This window comes from Scophthalmus maximus, chromosome 9 (genome assembly GCF_022379125.1).
Source record: "Scophthalmus maximus strain ysfricsl-2021 chromosome 9, ASM2237912v1, whole genome shotgun sequence".
NCBI lineage: Eukaryota > Metazoa > Chordata > Actinopteri > Pleuronectiformes > Scophthalmidae > Scophthalmus > Scophthalmus maximus.
In genome coordinates, this window is record NC_061523.1 from 3,724,938 (window position 1) to 3,743,630 (window position 18,693).

Below are 18,693 nucleotides of genomic sequence, written 5' to 3' on the forward strand. Positions count from 1 at the left end.
GGTGCGTTCGCTTAATTCTTAGAGCTTCCCTTACGGGCGGTTACTCTGTAACCCGGTTCAGTCACTCCGCCCCCCCCGGTTAAGAAAGTGACATCGCCTTTTTGACTTTTACGGGAATCCGAGAGCGAATGGCCGGCCAACATAGCAGAATAAATGTGAATGCAAGAAGAAACAATTTGAGCACAAGAAGGAGCTATTTGAGTGCGAGGGCAGATTTTTAAGGAAAGAATTACAAATCTGAACATGAAATCACTAAGTAATGCGAACAAACTGAAAGACCACGCTCTTGAATAAAGATAGTAAAATAACTCCATATGGCTCATCAAGCTCATTCTTTTACTCACCAATAAAAAAAATACAGCCAATTTAAAGAACTCCTGAAATCACATTTTGGTCACTTTCCACACTTTAAAATATTGCTCTACATAGTAAGTACAATGATACCTCAGTTATTATAGGCCACACACACTGTTTAGTATGTGTCATATGGTATCAAGTAAGGATTTCAACAAGCAAAGCCCACAAACATTTTTTTCTCTTTTATACACACATTCACATGCACTATGTTACTGACAGTCAGTCTGCTGAATGAGGCATAAACACATACTTAGTGCATCTCTTTCACTTAGAGACAAAAGAGAGATGAAGGCTGCTTGATTGGTGAATAGATAGATAGTTACTTTATTTATCCCAAGCTGGGAAATTCCGTTTCTTTTTCCTCTTTTTTAGATAGATAAAAAAGTACTAAACACCGGGAGCTGCTTCAACAGGCTGCCACCTAGCACGGCGCCATCTTGCTTGGTATTCAAATGCTACTGTCTCACACGTGTTTTAATATTCACAGGCTCATTTTGACTTTAACCCATGTCCCCAGTCCTCTATGTGAGCTAGCATTTACAACAACATGCAACAGGATGAAAAGACCTGGAGGTTCCTGTAGAAATAAACACCTTCCCTGTTTTGCTTAACTTCTATGCTTCTATTATTGATTATTTGCAAAATGGTATCAATAGAATTTCTTTAAATCCCTGGATTAAAACACTCTTTTGAGGTTGTGAGTATCAAGGAGACAAACTAAAAAGAGGATGTTCTTATCTTCGTTGTTGAGTCGATACATGAAATTGTTATATAGTGAGTCGTCAATATGATTTTATTTGTGAATACACTTGTGCTGCAGATGATTGCTAAGCATATTGTGTACAGTGTGTGTTTCCCTGTTTCAGAGTCATAACCTATTGTAACACGCTGGCAAATTGCTGCCACAATGAAAAAATTAATAAATATATATGGGTTTATATTTCTCTGTCACACTGTGTATGAGCATGTTGTACTGTATCAATACATAAACAGAGCCTGTAGGTGGATGTCGCTGCATCAGCAACAGGAAGCACTCTGCACTTCAGAAATAGCTTAGCATAGTTTAGGTCTCCTGACTGATTGTTTATGTGATTGTATTTTTTTTTCACTGTCTCCACTGAACCAGTGATATTACATATGGCCATGTAACACAAACAGACAGGGAACCTTCCTGGACAACATCAAGGCTGCCAATTTACTCACATATGCTGATACCAACTGGTTGACAGTATCTGGCCTCTCATCAGTCTTTAATTCTAGGAGCCTGTTGAGCACATAATTATCATTCTCTGCTGGACAGTTGTGTTCTGACATATTCACCACCATTATTATGATGTAAGCTATTTTTTTTCCACACCTTGCCCATCAGTTTGCTGTCCCAGTTTAGGGAGATCTTTTATGCAAATTTCCAACTCTATTTTTTTTTAATGGGACTCAGTTCTCCCTCTCTGACTCAAACAGGAAATAATAGTTCAGTCTTTACGTAAGAGGCCTCCTTGAAAGCCCACTTTCTTCTGACTGGCCAAAACATCCGGAAGCCTGCAGCTAAAGACGCATCCCATTCGAACACCACAGATTATAATTTGCAGCAGTCGTTAGCACCGAAGGATTGTTCAAAACACGCCAACCCACCCCAAACCATATTTGGAAGTTTAACATCTTTCCACTTCCAACATATTCGCTCATCACGGCCACAGCTGGATATCCGTTTCACTGCTTGTGAGCAGCCACATCCTTTTAGAAGTGTGGAGGTTTTGGGGTTTTTCGTGTGTTGCTGAGGATGGTAATGGAAAAACGTGTCTAAATCCTGTTGGTGAGGATGAGCAAAATAATCAAAATGATTGCTCCCCTCATCTACACTAGCATCTGTCTGTACCTCTGGGATCTTCTGCTGGGCTGCTGTTTTCTCACTGGATACTGTCTCTTTATCTCCTCTCTCAGCATCTGACTCCTCTGTATTGCATGGCATTAAAAACGCAGAAGGGCATAGACACTGTGATGTCATGACCGCAGATAGGAACTGTTGATTAAACAACTTTAACCTATTATTTATTCAAAAATGTTATTGTAATGTATTTATGCAGCACAATGAATTCTGTCTTGCGTAACTGTATATCTATAGCCAAATGTTGACACCATTCTTAATATCTGGATATCATATAGAATCTCTCACCACTCCTGCTCTATGTGTGTGTTATCTAATCTTACATGAAATCACTTTAATTGATATTCTTTACTCTGTTATCCTCTCTACTTGTCCCTTCTGCAGTCATGGCCTCTGGCGACTCTTCCTCATTTTCAGCAGGGGACTGGCTTATCTGTTGCTCAGAGGCTACAAGACAAATCATTAAGAGGTCATTTTACTGTGTACACAGATAAAGCTTGAGGTTGTTGTTTTTTTTAATCAATATTTGCATGATATTAGCAAATTCTGTGATTCACTATGGGTGATACAAATAGGTTAATATTTAAGCCTTAAATGTCAGCCGAATAATTACACTGCTAATCATTAGGCCTATATCTCTCTTTACCAGCTGCCACTTGGGTCTGTCATCTCGAAAACATTTCTGTGAGTTTGGCACATTTGGCAGCACCCTCCTCCAATGGCCCTTTTTCTATTGAACCTGGCCTCTTCAGCCCCCCCCCCCGGCCTCTTTCTACTGTCCATCCTCGATGATGCTCGTCGAGACGGTGAAGCTGTCAGTACCTGAGAAAAGCTCTATGGACCCAACCAACTCTATCTGGGAGGAGGGGGGAACTCCCTCAGATGGTACAACCCATCTGCTGTGCTTTGAACTTTAAGAGAAGTGAACTAACAGGACAATTGTCAGTTAGTTTTTTTTCGACAGGCCCAAAAGTGAAGTGAAAGTGAAGTGGCCCACCAGGAATCCGCCCGAATCTCCCGATTACCCACCCCGACCCTGGAGCTAGCAATGCGGGCAGCCGAGCTGAAGTAAATGCAGCCATCACAAGTTAGTGACACCAATGGAAAAATCCTCACTTTGGTTTGCTTGGGAGGCAGTTCTCCGTCTGCAGAACTGTGTGATAGTGAATGTGACTTGTGAGTTTTCAAAATCATAATTACCTGACCATTCATTGAAAATTAGTTATAAAAGAGCTGAGTTCTACTGGTGTCCTACTGTTCGCATTTAAGCAGTTATATTAACCTGCTAAGAGATTTTTATAGTTACCAGCCATTTACAAAACAATTTGTATTCGTTTCTTGGTCAAATATGAGCCACTTATAATTAAAAGACCTCTTTTTCTTCTTTTCCCCTCCTCTTTCATCTTCATTGACCTCTGTGTCTGCAAGCCTTCCTCTTTTGCTCTTCTGTTTTTTTAACTGCCGAAAACACAAGCAGTGTTGCCAGATAAAAATTATTTTTTCTGAGACAAACACACACAAAACCGGCCAAATTTCTTGGCAGAAAACAGACCAATCTGGCAACAATGACGTTGCATCGTTTCTGCAGCCTTGGTTTTGCTTCATTCATCACCAGCCAAATTGGCTAGTAGCTTTACAATATTACCCGCCAAAGTAAATTTTGACCCTTATTTGGCAGTTTGACTGATATCAATTAAAAGCCCTGCTGTAAGTTCATGTCACACTGATGCAGGCTGACCAACACCTGATATTCCATATCACTTCTAGTTCTCAGATGTTTGTTAATTTGTAATGTAAGTATGAACCAGAACCACACCAGGAGTGTGTGGAGTATCTTCTTTTTTTTCAAACCAGTGCAGATCGAATGGAAAAAAAACAAGGCTTTAGAATTAATTTGCAGCCTGACATTTTCATTTACAGTGTTTGTTCAGTTGTCACTTACTCGGCAACTTTAGCAGCTTTATTTCTGAAAGCTCTAATCAGCTGCTAATCAACCACTGAAAGCTGTAATCACAGTACCGCCTGAGGTCTGACTGACTGTTATTATCCAGGGTTCTTTTTTTTCTTTTTATAAGACCAATGACACTTTTTTAATATCTGTGCTTTTACTTTATTATGGGTGTGGGAACGTCTTTTTGTGGCCACATCATTTTGCTTTCCTGTTTGCCTTTGAGGTCAGACATAGATACGAGATTGAAGGGTTTCCTCTCGCCTTCAAAATGTGTGATTGTGTGTTGAAAGTTATAATGAAGGATTGGTGGCAGACTCGGGAGCTGTCTTCCTTATTTTGCCAAGATTTAAAAAGATTTTGGCCCATGAGTTGGCTGATCTTATTTCAGAATTATTTTTGCTGCAGCACTGATGCAATTGCATTGATGTTTCTCACTCCTCGTAATGTTTATTCATGTCATGTTACCATTCCTCTAACATTAATATTCTTTATTTCAAAGGAATAAAATAAAATAAATGATAAATGATGGAGTTGATGCTGATTCAGGAAGACAGAGACCGTGGATGTCTTAAAGCTGCTGTCGGTAGGATTTGCAAAAATATTTTTTTTTTATATTTGTTGAAACTGTCGCTATATGCTGGTAGAAATATGTGAGACAGATCGTCTGTGACAGACTCTGGGTCATTTAGCTCCCCCTACTGCCTTTAATGCCATTTGCCAGAATCCACCACGCTCAAGCAAAAATCTCCAATCACAGCCAGGGGGCGTCTCTCTGCTCTGTCAATCATCCGAGTACGAGCTGCCCAGCGCTGCTCAGAACCTGTGCACACACTCACTCGCTTGGTCACGACCAAGCTCACGTCTTCACAAAGAGGCGCTCGCAGCAGAAGCGGAGTTAGTTTGAAAACACCGCGGCAGAGAAACACCAAGCATCGAAAAAACTGTCCAGCTCCTTTGGCAGAAACTGAATATACGACAAAGACCCCGAGCAAAAACGAGCTAAAAAGAAGAAAACAGATTGAGCAGATGTAAACATCGGAGCGGCTCCACAGAAGACACCGACAGGATTCAAAAACGATGCATTCTGCTTGACTGGTAATTATCTCTGTTTCATTTTTCTTTTATTTTCCATGTCATTGTCGCACTCTGTGACCATGTGCTACTGTGCTGTTGTAATCAGGCTGCTAGTTGCCAGGCCCACAGTGCTACGGCTAATGGTTAGCGGTGTTTGTAGCATAATAGCTTAAAATATGTTTGTGTCCAAGCGGTCTAATCTGTTTTGAGAGTTTTCCAAACGTGTGTGCTCCCCATTCTGTGTCGGACTGTTTAGTTAGCTTCACTATTTTATCACCAACGTAGAATCCCGTGCTATGCTAAATGCTAAGTATGTGTGACTATTCATGTTGCTTTTGTCTACAGATGCTGACTTTGCTGGGGGAACAGCTGAGGAAGGAATATTCAACACAAATACTGTATTTTATCATGTGCAAAATAAAGCTTGACAATATTACATCATTGTGTACTTTTTTATGCTTTTCTTTGAGCTACTGCATCGGTAGTACTGAACCGGTGAATCTGATTACCCCAAATAAATATATTTGTAATCCCTTGAATTGATTCAAAAGGTATATTGATAGTAGTAAGTAATCTTCACATTGTTGTATATTAATGCAATGAGAAACCAATCATTTAAAAAAATAAAATACACTTTATTGCAAAGCAAATACTGAAGTTGCATAAATATTATAAAATAACTATATATAATAAATAAATGAAATGAAAAAAAAATATTGCACAGCACAGTATTTACATCTAGCAAAGTCTGAAGCTAAACCATCTTGGGATGAAACCAGTGCAAGCGGCAGGGACCAACTGGCTCATCACATGAAGATCAGCTGTGTCTTCGGCTCCCAGGTCCTTGGGTGTTGGGCCATCACGCCAACCTCTTCCCCCGTCTCCCACGGCCGCTGCCCGGTGCACCTAGATAAGATGGCCTCGCTTGGTGCCTGAGAAAGCTCATCTTAAGAATTTCTCAGTAGGACGGGAAATAAATTACTCAACAAATACAATGTACATTTATATTAGGAGAACAACAGAAAAATCTCTCTTGGCCATTATAGAAGTGAAAAGAGGACGCAAGCTTTATTTTTCTATTATTTCAAACATTATAAAGTTTGAAATGTTGATTTCACAATGTAATGACTATTGAATAATAACACCGTCACAGTTTCAATTATTTCATCATAAGGCTTACTTTCACTATGCTATTTTATCGATCACAGTAGGCGAGAATGGACAACTGCAAAAAAATTAAGTCCCCAATTTAAGACACAAAGGAAGTGGGTCTGCCACTGTGGGAGAGCTAATAGCCCTTTTTATTTTTAATGTAATAAGGGGGTGTTTGTCTGAGGAACAGAGGAATAATATACAGGTTTTACATACAAACATATATATACACACACACACACACACACACACACAGTGGATCAGTTATCAGTTCAGTGTTCATTTTGGGCCATTTCAAAGGATTTGATGATGACAGAAGGAAATAAAAAAGGGGTCTAAATGAAGCAAAGTTACGATGTAAGTCGCAGGTTGTTGAGTCTAATTCTGTGTCCACACCAAACACGAAGCCAATTTTGAGTTGCGTTACTCCCGCAAGTTTTGCCGCAGGATAATCTGTGCTTAGTTGTGTCAGTTGTGTTATTCACGCTCATGACACAATAAACACAACTCCCAAATATTTGCCTGTTCTTTCTTCCACTTTCTCCGGCAAACCTCCTCTGAACACACATGCACACTTCAACGTTAACTGTTGAATGTAAAAAAAGGCAGACAGGAATGGTGATGGACAGTTCTTATTCACATGTTGGTTCCAGTGTCGTGCCCTCCAAGATCTGTTCAATCCAGCTGAGACAAATAAGCATGCGGCATAGCATCAGGAATATGTCCTGGCTGTTTTGTACATTTAATAAATTGGACCTTTTACCAAATTGCCGCAGACAGGTCATTTGGCAGAGAAAATAGCGTGGCCGTGATCTGAGCACGGCTGTGGGAGTGCACTCAGTGGACACGTTACAGAATGGTGTCATTTGTGCTTAGGATTCACATCTGTCCATCCCGTAGGATCCTTTCAGAATTGAGAGTCTATTTTCTAGGAGGACGCAATTTAAAAAAAAGAAAATTTCCACGGAAGACATCTTAAGCTCCTTGAGAATGTAGATGCACTCCCTTTTTTTCCCCCTCCTTCTCACATTACCTTTTCTTATCCCTATCATTTATATCTCTTCATTCTGTTCTCTTCTTGCCTTTTTCTCTCCGGCTTTATCTCCTGCTATCGTTACTGTTATATCTTATTTTTCATCACTGCTCTCACACTCTCTTTCTCTACCTCTCTCTCTGAGGAACCAGATGTGCTCCGTGTATAATTTATTCAGATGCAGAGACTGGGGCTGAGTGTCTGCTACAGGCAGAATGCACTCTGCTTTACTTCAAATGGTTGAGTATACAGTTATTCCTTATTCAAATCAGTTTTCCTTCATGAGACTTTTCACCTTCTTGGAATGGGATATACTGCATCATCTTTGAGAAAATTACATATTTTTTGCAGTCGCTGGACTCGCTCAAAAAGGGTAAAAAAAAAAATAACAGCAGTAAAGAAGGCAACACTAAAATTGAGACAAATTGCCTTTAACAAGTGGAAATAAATATTAAATATATCATAACATAGCATCTTTATTCAATCTAACATTAACAGAAGGTCGCTAATGATAAATCAGATAACAAATGTGAGGCACAACATTCAAACGGATCCAACAGAACACCTTATTAAATAAGTGATTAGTGCTACGGAATTAACCTCCATTATACATTTCTACAGAGGAAACAGCTTGCTGGTGTTAATGGACCCTCACTTAAATATTTTACAAGGAATGGCACATCTGCAGCCATTTGCAAGCTCCGAGATGTCCCGAATGTCATTTAAGAATCATGCTCAGCTTGCAATGCATGGATTATATAGGTTTCCATGTAATTGCACAGTGTAAGTTAAATCACTCTTTGAGACTCCAGGCCTCACAGAGTGCTTTAATTGAGCTTTTAACTTTCAAACCCACATTGGATATTTGACCTTGATTTGTTTTGCCAGTAGAATGCATTAGGGTTAGTGTTTGTCTCTTAAGGTTGGATTATTTGAAAAACTGGTTATACTGTTGTGACTCCTATGAGGTTTCTGCTCTTACTTAGCTGAAAATAATGTAAATCATGTCCATTTGAGGTATGCTTTTGAGCAAAAAAAACAACAACAGGGAAAACAAAAACCCCTCAAGAAAGGGAGCTAGCAGATTTGTCATTGTGATATGGACTATAGATAATGCGCAAAACCCAGGGTGGTGGGAAGGTGGGGATGCTACACATTTAGCAAGTTAAAGTGTGTGTGTGTTCTGAGGAGTTTTGTTGGAGAAAGTGGAAGGAAGAACGGGCAACTATTTGGGTTGTGTTTATTTGTGTTATGAGCGTGAACAACGCGACTGACACAAAAGAGAACAAATTATCCTGCGGCAAAACTCCTGCCAGCAACGCGACTCAAAACTGGCTTTATGTTTGGTGTGGACACAGCATTAGACTCAACAACCATGACTCACATCCTAACTTTGCTTCATTTAGAACCCTTTTTCATCTCATTTCGACCCAAAATTAATACTGCACTGATAACTGATCCACTAACAAAATATGAAGTGCCAAGTATTTGTGGATATCATATTGCTTAATTACAAAGAAACACACACTGTCGTTATTTTGACTCTTACATGCACTATACTAATTCCAGAATTACTCACTCAAACACAGTATATGTTTCAGTCCACGGTTGAAAGTAGTCCTGGTCAAAGATGCTAAAAATTACAATGGCGAGGTATTTGGGAGAATATTCGTGTCATTTAAAAAAACAAACATCTTCAGTATGAACCATTGGCCTTGGGTTTGAGAGGGACACACATGGTGGGGAAGCTTTAAAGCACAACACAGTTTGAAGTTAGCATTTAAAACGAAAGTTACGGATGGAACTCCGGTTCTATGAATCCTGGATGACTGCCAGAGACAGTGCCTAACACTAAATATCTTCTGTGTCGCACATGCGCAGGTCAAATATTAATATCAACAAAGTCACATGTGACCTCAGATGACCCCGGACTCAGGTATAAGTTCTGGTGTCATCACAAGATCGTTTCCTACAGAATCTTCTCGCGGGTTCACCAGATTCTGAGTGACCAAGAACTCTGGCGGTCATCCAGGATTCATAGAAACATAGTTACATCCGTAACTTTCATTCTATTTTATCCTTACTGGCTGCCGAAGGCAGTGCTTAACACCCGTATAACTCATAACAGCAGAGTCACAAGGAATCCTGAGTACCCACCTCATAAAGATGAAGCAGATGAACCCAGCTGAGGAACCACGTCCAATTGATGGGGGTCGGCAACGTTCACAATGTAGTATCTGGAGAATGTACTTGGTGATGCCCAATGAGGCAGCAGCACATATGATCTCCAAGGGCACCCCTTTCAGGATGGCCCATGACATGGAGACACGCTTGGTAGAGTGGCATTTAACTCCATATTGTAGAGGACAGTCCTTTGCCCCATATGCATAGGCTATGACGTCCACGATCCAGTGGGACAGGCGCTGCTTTGAGAGAGCACGACCTTTCCTAGGACGACCGTGACAGACAAAAAGCTAGTCAGACTGCCTTAAGTCTGCAGTAGTGTCTACATAGGCTTTAAGGGCCCGCACCGGGCAAAGCAGCCCCGAGTTGTTGTCCCCCTCACCTAATGGGGGGTCAAACCGTGCCAGTTGGATAGGCTGATTGACATGCGAGCGTCCAAGCACCTTAGGGAGAAAAGCTGTATTCGGCCACAGAGTAACGCCCAAGCCATCTGAGTTTCAACTCAGTCAAGAAGCGCTGACAGTCAAAGCATGTAGCTCACAAACACACTTGGCTGAAGTGTGGCAACGAGCCATTTTGGCCGACAACCACCTCAGCTCTGCCTGTGCCAAGGTTTTCAAATGGAGGCAAACATAGGGAATGCAATCTCAGAGCCTCTTTAAGAAGAGGTACACCAGCCTATGGAACCCCACTGTGCCATTGTCAACCCTAGCATGCTGCGATGAAATAGCAGCCACATACAACTTTAGGGTAGAGGGAGACCGTCCACCGTCTAGGAGAGATTGCAGAAATCTAAGGATAGTAGGCACAGAGCAGTGTACTGGATCCTCGTTTTCAGCTGTACACCACTCACAAAACAGCTTCAACCTGTTCTTATATTGCTGATGGGTAAAAGGCGCTCTGGCATTTAAAATAGTACGTTTGATAGGCGCTATGCAATCGCTCAGCAGCGTGTCGGGCCCTGCAGAGGCCAAACCCAAAGCTGAAGGCCGCAATGGTCGGGATGCCAAATCCGACCCCTCAGTTGAAACAAGAGGTCTGTTCTGTCTGGAAGGCGCAAGGGTGTTCCGCAGCATAGTCTGTGCAGCAGTGAAAACCAAGACCTGGCTGGCCAGAAGGGGGCCACCAGAAGAAGCCTGTGGCCCTGAAAAAAAACCCTGAGAAGCATCTGGAAGATCAGAGGAAACAGTGGAAAGGCATAGAGAAGACTCTCCGGCCATGCATGAGCCAGAGCATCTTGACCCTGAGGGCTGGTCGTCTCCATCAAGGAGAACCAGAGGGGGCAGTGGGTTGACACCTCTGAGGCAAAGACGTCCATCTCCGCTCTGCCGAAGAGACCCCAGATGCTGTGTACCACTTCTGGATGAAGTCGCCACTCCCCGGGTGGAGGCTTGTGACGGGAGAGGAAGTCTGCAACCTGATTCTGTTCTCCCGGTAGATACATTGTGTTAGGATAATCTGATGAACACAGAAAGTTGAATTCGGTATTTAGGCAAGTAGTAATATTTAATATATACTTGCTGCTGTTTTATTTTTAAATCACTGTTCCCATTTGTTTGTTGTTAGCTTTACTTCCTGCCACTGTGTGTTTTTCCCTACAACTTTGTTGCACCTGTATCTTGTTAACTAATTCGTTCTCAGTGTATTTAAACACTCGTGCTTCCTCTTTTCAGTTGCTGGATATCAATGTTTTCCACACAGTGTCTCAAGTCTGTTTCCCCCCATTTGGACTGTTGGACTATATTTTCTGGACTTTTGTCTGCTCTCTCTCGCAAAAACATGTGTAATTAAGCTGCCCTTTGAAACCATCATTCCCTTTCCTGCACTCTATGGACAGCAAGCTCAATAGCTAAAGTAAGTGAGATAGATCAAATTTAAGCTAGCAAGTGTATTAACCATGGTAATATTATCAGCTAAAACTAAGAATATTAATCATATTACTCTTTGAAAAAAAATCAATGTATTTGTGCCAGCATCTTGGTGAGTTTGCTGCTACACATTTTTAAGTAGTCAATCCAATAATGATGGAGAAGGTAGAAAAAAATCTGAGTCTGAATAAAGTTGGGTGTACTCACACACACGCAGTAATTATCAAAATATGATTAATTTGTATAAATTTCAATACTCCCCATTACAATAGCTATGAACTAATCAAAAAAAGGGTAAGTAAGCACACATTTGGTTTGAAGTTACTATTGTGTTGTTGTTATAAGCAGAAAGCCAGGGGGTTTAGACAGCCTGCTTTATATTTGGACTATAACTAGGCTTACTATGGTTTTACAGGGTAAAACACAATACAAAATGAAGGGAGGAAGTACCTCCCATGTAACAGCTGCCGGAACTGTTCAATAATGTAGTGTAGTATTGGAGCCCAGATCTTGGGGTTGTGTTATCAGAATTACACAGTAGTTCCTCTGTGTTGGAGCAACAGGTAGTAAAGCTAAGCTAAGCAAAGCGTGTACACAGTGGAACATGTACTATGAAATAAAGTGCAAAAAAAAATCAGATTTGGCATGCTGGTGTAAATCTGAGCACTGCTCCTTTTTTATTATGTATGCTGCTAAACTTCAGTATTCGGGCTTCTGTTATCAGATGAGGCCTATCCTATTTAAGGCTTCAGAGCCCCCATGTGGCTTCCCACAGGCTGTTATAGCACATATGGTGCTACAGAGACATTGCTGAAGGCGAGATTATCAATTCATCGCTTTGTTGCAAGGGCTTCTCTTCCGGACACACGGCTTCCTCTCTCTCCCTTCATCAGGTATACTGTGTATTTAAAAGAGGAAGTCAGTCAGTATATAGCTTCCTTTTTTTATATCAGGATTTCTTGGAAAAGCCTGGCATCAGTTAGTTAATGGGTGTCTGTCATATGCTCCACAGAGCGCTCGTAGTCTCCCCTTGGCAACCAGCTGAGCCAGTGAGCGACACACATACATAAATGTCAAATGGTGAACAGCAGGTGTGCCAGTAGGCTTATCAACTGGGTGCCTTACAATATGATGGAAACATGCGAGAGGCTCAATTATAAAATCATCGAACCTCTGGGTAGATTGTTAGAATGCTACTCATCATCTGAGCTCAGATGAGCTTTCTCAGAAAAAAAACAACAAGATTTTTAGAGCCATATTAGGAGCAGAAATATGCACACTGGGAGCTTCAAAATGGCAGCAAGATAACAACTATTGGCCAAAGATCCTTCATTCTATTGTTGATTGCAGGCATTATGTATCACATTGGCGTATTTCCTAAGGAGGATGAAGAGGCTCTCATTCTGTACTGGAGCGGTAGTCTGGCGTATCAGGAGAAATCCTAGTGGGGCACTGATGTTTCAGGGTGAAGGCCTGAAGTAAGCACTTTCAAACACACACAGACTCTGGTAAAGCATATGAAGCCGACAGAAGAGAAATCGTTGAGTAGCCCTGGTACATCTGGACTAAGAGTTGTTAGAAGACAAAGGGGCTGGGGAAAAAATGGGGAAAAGATACTTGATGCTTGAACATACGATTTAACCTGTTTTAAGTTGATAGTTTTTTTCCCCACTGGTTTTTCTATTGACTGAAACAAACTGTTTGTTTCCAAAAATCAGGGCAAACCTGTTTTAAGGCCATATATCACATTTTGTTTTGGGCTTCCAGAACACCACATCTCAGTTCCTTTATTTTGTTGCTAAAGGGAATGAAAAACATGAAGAAAATCATAAAACTGCCAAGTAGTATGAAATAATCAGATGAGGTACAAATATCTTAAAATTCGAGTTAAGTGCTTTTGATTGTTGACAAAGATCCACTAGTGCAATATACAGTGACTGATTTCAATAATATATGTGTTTCTGACAACAAGTTGTCCAACTCATACAACGAACTAAACCGTGGGATTTACCAACACATGGTTGATGAGTTTGTAAAGGTAAGGGTGATGGTAAGGGTTAAAGTGACATGGCAGATATTTAGCACAATTACTCAACAGAAGAGAAGGAAATCCCTTTAAACACACAAATTTGACGGACTTAGTGCTGACCTCTAGCGACCTTGGACATAACTACCGCTAGAGGTCAGCGCTCTTTAAAACAACCACATATGTCGTAATATTCAAGCTTTCTTTAGATCTGAGATCAGCGTGATGATGATGATTAAGGTTGACCTCAACAGAACTTTTTGGGTGCATTTCGACACAAGTGATGTCAAAATATGGTGTGACAGTATCAGTATTATGTGGCATTCAGTAAAACACTGCTGAAAAAGAAGCTTCATCGACATGGTTAAAGAGCTGAAGTGGAGTCTGCAGGTCAATTAACACGTGTGTCCTGCTGCCTCCATATGGCTGCATGGATATAATGATCTAATCTCTTGTCATATAGTATAAAGCAGCTGTGGAAAACAGAACCATTATATTACTTTAAAATTTTACTTTTTCATGCCATTAGTTATAAATAACTCAAAGAAGTATCTCATAGCACCCTGACTATCATTTATGATGCGCTAGACAAGGATAGAAAGAAAGAGATACTCATCTCCATTTCACCATGGCAACAGAAGCTGAGTAAATACACATTATATGTTATTTAACTAATCACTTTTTTTCAGCAAACTGATTTGTATTAATGTCACATGCTATTGGCACTGTTATGCACATGATGCATTTGATGATGTCTGATAACTGATACCAGCAAGCATAAAGCTCATTAACATTGGTTTCAATGTAGAACTCACCTCAGATATCTCTTTGTATACATTATGTTGACTGGGAGATAAAAAAAAAACATACAATTATTATATGATAGTGAGGGAGACAGAGCCTGGAACCACTGGGCTAGAGCACAATTTAACCCCCTGGATATGACCAACTCATGGAGAGCTTACAGTAATGTGTATTGCTACAGGCATATTACAGGCTACACTGGTATATTTTGGTTTGGAAACAGAATGTCTCTCCAGTATTATTGACAACAAACCAGGGACAGCATTAGTGAAAAGTAAAAGCAGGGATTTATTTTCTTGGACTGACAATGTGGTGGAATTCTTATAGACAGTAAGTGTTTGTATCTCTAGGCTATGCATTTACCGCTGTTAGTTGAGTCATTACTGATATCAGCCAATCAGGAAGCAATTGAGGGTGATGGCTAGTCCAGATTAAAACTTAGTTTTCTTCAGATTCACTTCTCTGTGAGCATTTGTGCTGAAAGTGTGTCTGGCAGTGAAACCCAAGAAAAATAAACAGTGTTTATTCCAATAAAGCAATTTTAGACATTTGTTACATGACAATTTACAAGTTCATGGTATCTGTATTTTCTTATTTTCTTATATAGTATTGAAGTATTTATTATTATCACATATTTAACATGCTATAACTATTTTAGGTATAACATATTAAATATAACAACGGGGACTGTCAAAGGCTTTAATCTAATTATACCAATATTTTTTTAACTTTTAACTTGATGTGTCAAAATCCTGGCGTGGTAAATGAAAGCTGTCACATGACTAAATGTGATAATGAAGCAGTAATGAGTTTTTGCTACAGATGTCATGAGTATTCCAGTAAAGACCAAGATGGAAGAACTTTGCAAGAAAGATGTTATGCAGAGAAGCTTCTGTGTCTGACACAGCGTCAGTGATGTAGAATACGCAGCAACTGGATGTAAAATAGTAAACCTGTCCCTACAAGACACCTCCACTTTGACATGAAAGGAAAAGACGCGTGAGAGGAGGTATTCCCATTTTTTTCTTACAAGGAAATTCCATCTAGAACAATCTTCACTGCAACAGTGAAACCCTGTTAGACTGTTTGGTTTGTCAAGTGAGTCCCTGCTATCACAAGAGACAGCACCAAGGTTTGCTCTCCCCTCACAGTCTCCCTGAGGACTTCAAACCTGGCTTCACACATGATTGCAGCTGGACCGCAGTGCCTGGTGTAAAGGGATGCTTGTGTGTCGTTGACTTAAAAACCTCTGACAGATGTTAAAGTACAGTAAGCGAGGTTAAGATCAGGTGCATCTCTTGCATAATCGAGAAGGCAGCTTCCCCGCAGACGCAGCAGCACCAGAGGCAAGATTATAAAATCTCTGCTTCCACCCCGCCTCCTCTGGGGCATTCTCCTCTCTTTAAAAGCAGTGAAATCCGGCAGAGAACAGAAGAAAGAGAAAACAGCTGAGGGATGGATGGATGCTACACAGGGCGAGGATATTAGTTCTGAGCTTTGTTGGAGGCTGCTTCCCTCAGGGGCACCTGGCTGCTCCCACCGACGGACAGTCAAATGTATTAAATTGCTAAAAGACTGATTCAGAACAGAATAGTACTAATTCACAAACCAGTTTCACGATTTTTGGGTCAAGTGCAGCTATGCCGTCAGGGGCCTCTATTATACAGATAGCAACAGCGACTAGATAATCAATTCATCACAGCGTTAGAAAACATCTCCCGTGGGCGTCCATTTTTTTCCTCTTACAAGATACCATTCGGCCTTAATCCGGGGACAAGTGGTGGCAGAGAAGGCAGGATTTCCTCTCAGGAATTACTAGTTGCACTTCAAAAAACAAGAGCCGGGTATATAAACATAGCTGCTGTCAGGCACTCAGGTGTGTGCTTACATATTAGGAGGATTCAGAGATTACTATGTATCTGATAGTAGTACCATTTTAATAACCCTGAGAAAGTTGAAAAGAGAATGTATCAAATAACAGAAACCTAAATGTAAAATATAGATGTTTGCCTTCAAAAGTTTAATACACAAGGAACAGATGGCACTTTATGTATCTTCTGTTAAACAGGGAAACCAAGAACCTCAACACAAAACATTCTCTTGAAGTTTTTCGTCCTGGTGTGAGGTATATCACTTGGGGTGTATCATGAATAAACATCACAACCCAACAACATGAAACAGATTACTGGGTCTAATAAACAGTATCTGATATGAAACGTCTCCAGTGTTATCATCCCAAATGATTACTTTTTATTTGCTGCCGTCGATAGCCATTCTCTCGCCCTACAGTAAGGCTGTGTGGAGGCTGTGCACATCTAGTAAAGTAGAGCCCAAATTCAGAGAGGATGTTAGACACTTATGCCAGTATGCATTTCACATCAAAAGAGTGCATAGTGATTATTGCTCCATCAATTTTAGAGATGTGAGACCAAGTTACAACTCACGGAGAAGTCACCCATTTGGTTGTGAACTGCCATTTGAAGCCTTGAGTTTCCCATTTTGACCAGCAGCACCTTTTTTTCTGAACCAGACGTAAGAGCGGGGCTGGATCGATTGAGGGGCTCGTCCACTGTGCGCCCACCTACACCTGAAACCATTCACCGATTGCATGGACCAGCTGTCAATCATGATGCAGGCTTCAGGCACTTCCACACTGGCTTCATTATCTGGATCCAGTGACTACGTCCATTTATATCTATATAAAGTATTTAACTCTGATCTCCATGTGGAAATCTAGTTTTTGCTGCTGTAAAATGTTTTGTTTTCCCTGGAGGTTAAAGGTGACATATTATTCTCATATTTAGGTTTATACTTTTTAATTTGAGTTACCACTTGAAAAGGTTTACATACTCTTATATTCTGAAAAGATATCAGTGTTTTCATACTGCTCATTCCTGCAGATCCCCTTTTCACAGCAATTTTTTTTGTCTAAAACGCCTGAATTTCTTTCAGCCCCGCCTCCCGATAAAAACTCCAGGCTGCTCTAATTGCCCAGCTGGACCAGTCTGTTGTGATTGGTCAACCGATTTCAAAATGTGTAGGAAATGTCATGCCCCCAAAAGAGTCACAGTGGGAGAAAATATGAACCAGTTGTTCAGAGCCAGGCTGTCGGTTTTGATTTGACATTTTCAACATGGAAGAGGCAGCGCTAGCTAGTCATGTTAAAGGAGCTGAGCTGCTGCTGTGCGTGAATTAAATCTCAACCCCATCACAGTTTTTTCAGTTTTTTTTGACCAATGCAATACTCGCCGCCACCCAAACTAGGCATTTTCGGGTGCTGTGTCCAGAAACGAAGCCCTAACTGCAGCGGTACTCTGGGAGCTAAAGGTGGCTAACCCTCACTATTTTTTCAAATCATGTGAAGTCATAAGCCAGCTATGGGACATGCCATGGTGAAGACTAAATATATCGGCTCAGAGTTTTGGGTCATTCAACAGCTCATGATATCGCTGAGAAAATGAAGGACTTGCTTTCAGAGATTGGTAAATTGTTTTTTATATATATACACAAACGTTTCAGAGAGTGTATGGTCTTTAAAAATTTGCCTCAAAGGCATGAAAAAGGTATGGAAAACTCATGAAAATTCATTGGTAAAAATGTGTATGAACCCTGTACATAGGGCCTATATGAAACAAACTCAGTGCTCCAGCCTACATGACTTACATTAGCTATTGGTCTTGGGTCAGGTTCAGACATTAAAACAGAACCTCTGTCACATTCAGGTCGGTCTTGGTTACCACACTGAACACTAGTAGAAACAGCAACATTTTTGAGGAAATATGGCCCTTGAAATTTAGATTAAAAAGATTCATAAATTAAATTGACATTTGACACATGAATTTTTATAGTTGAAGTAATGTCACATGTCATATTCTGTCTGGAACAAATCAAAATATTTGAGAGTGCATTAAAATGAAGACTGAATTTGCTCAATGCCTCTGGCATTGCTTGTTTTAAATGCACACAGATTGCTCCTTGGGCAAAATCATATTCAATAATTTAAAAGGTTTCAAGTTAACAAACCAGGTTGGCTTTGATTAACAAAAAAAAAAATCCAACTAGATGCATCCATTTGTGCAGATAATGCTTCCTTTGGTATTTGAGGATGGTTAAAAATAAAGCTTCTTTTTTTTCATTCTTCACCAAGAAAGGTCTCCACTTCCTCCTCTTATATAAGAGTGGGTGTTGGGTCTGCTTGCTTGACCATGAATGGGCCTTTGTGTACACCAGTCAGTCTGTGGCATTGATTTAACAGATGCTTGCGGCTGGAATGGTGACTGCAAATGGATCAATGATATTTTCTTAAATCTTTTTATCGAATGGATTAGATGACAGCCATATGGCATATGGCAATGTTGA

General features: G+C 40.5%; 1 long non-coding RNA gene across 1 annotated transcript; it reads left to right on the forward strand.

Annotated features, from left to right (window-relative positions):
• The first annotated feature begins 3,209 nt into the window (after positions 1-3,209).
• Positions 3,210-17,052, forward strand: LOC118319873. The gene is made up of 3 exons (XR_004796138.1): positions 3,210-3,418; positions 4,693-4,776; positions 16,865-17,052. It is a non-coding gene; the product is annotated as an uncharacterized LOC118319873 (long non-coding RNA).
• The last annotated feature ends 1,641 nt before the right edge of the window (positions 17,053-18,693 follow it).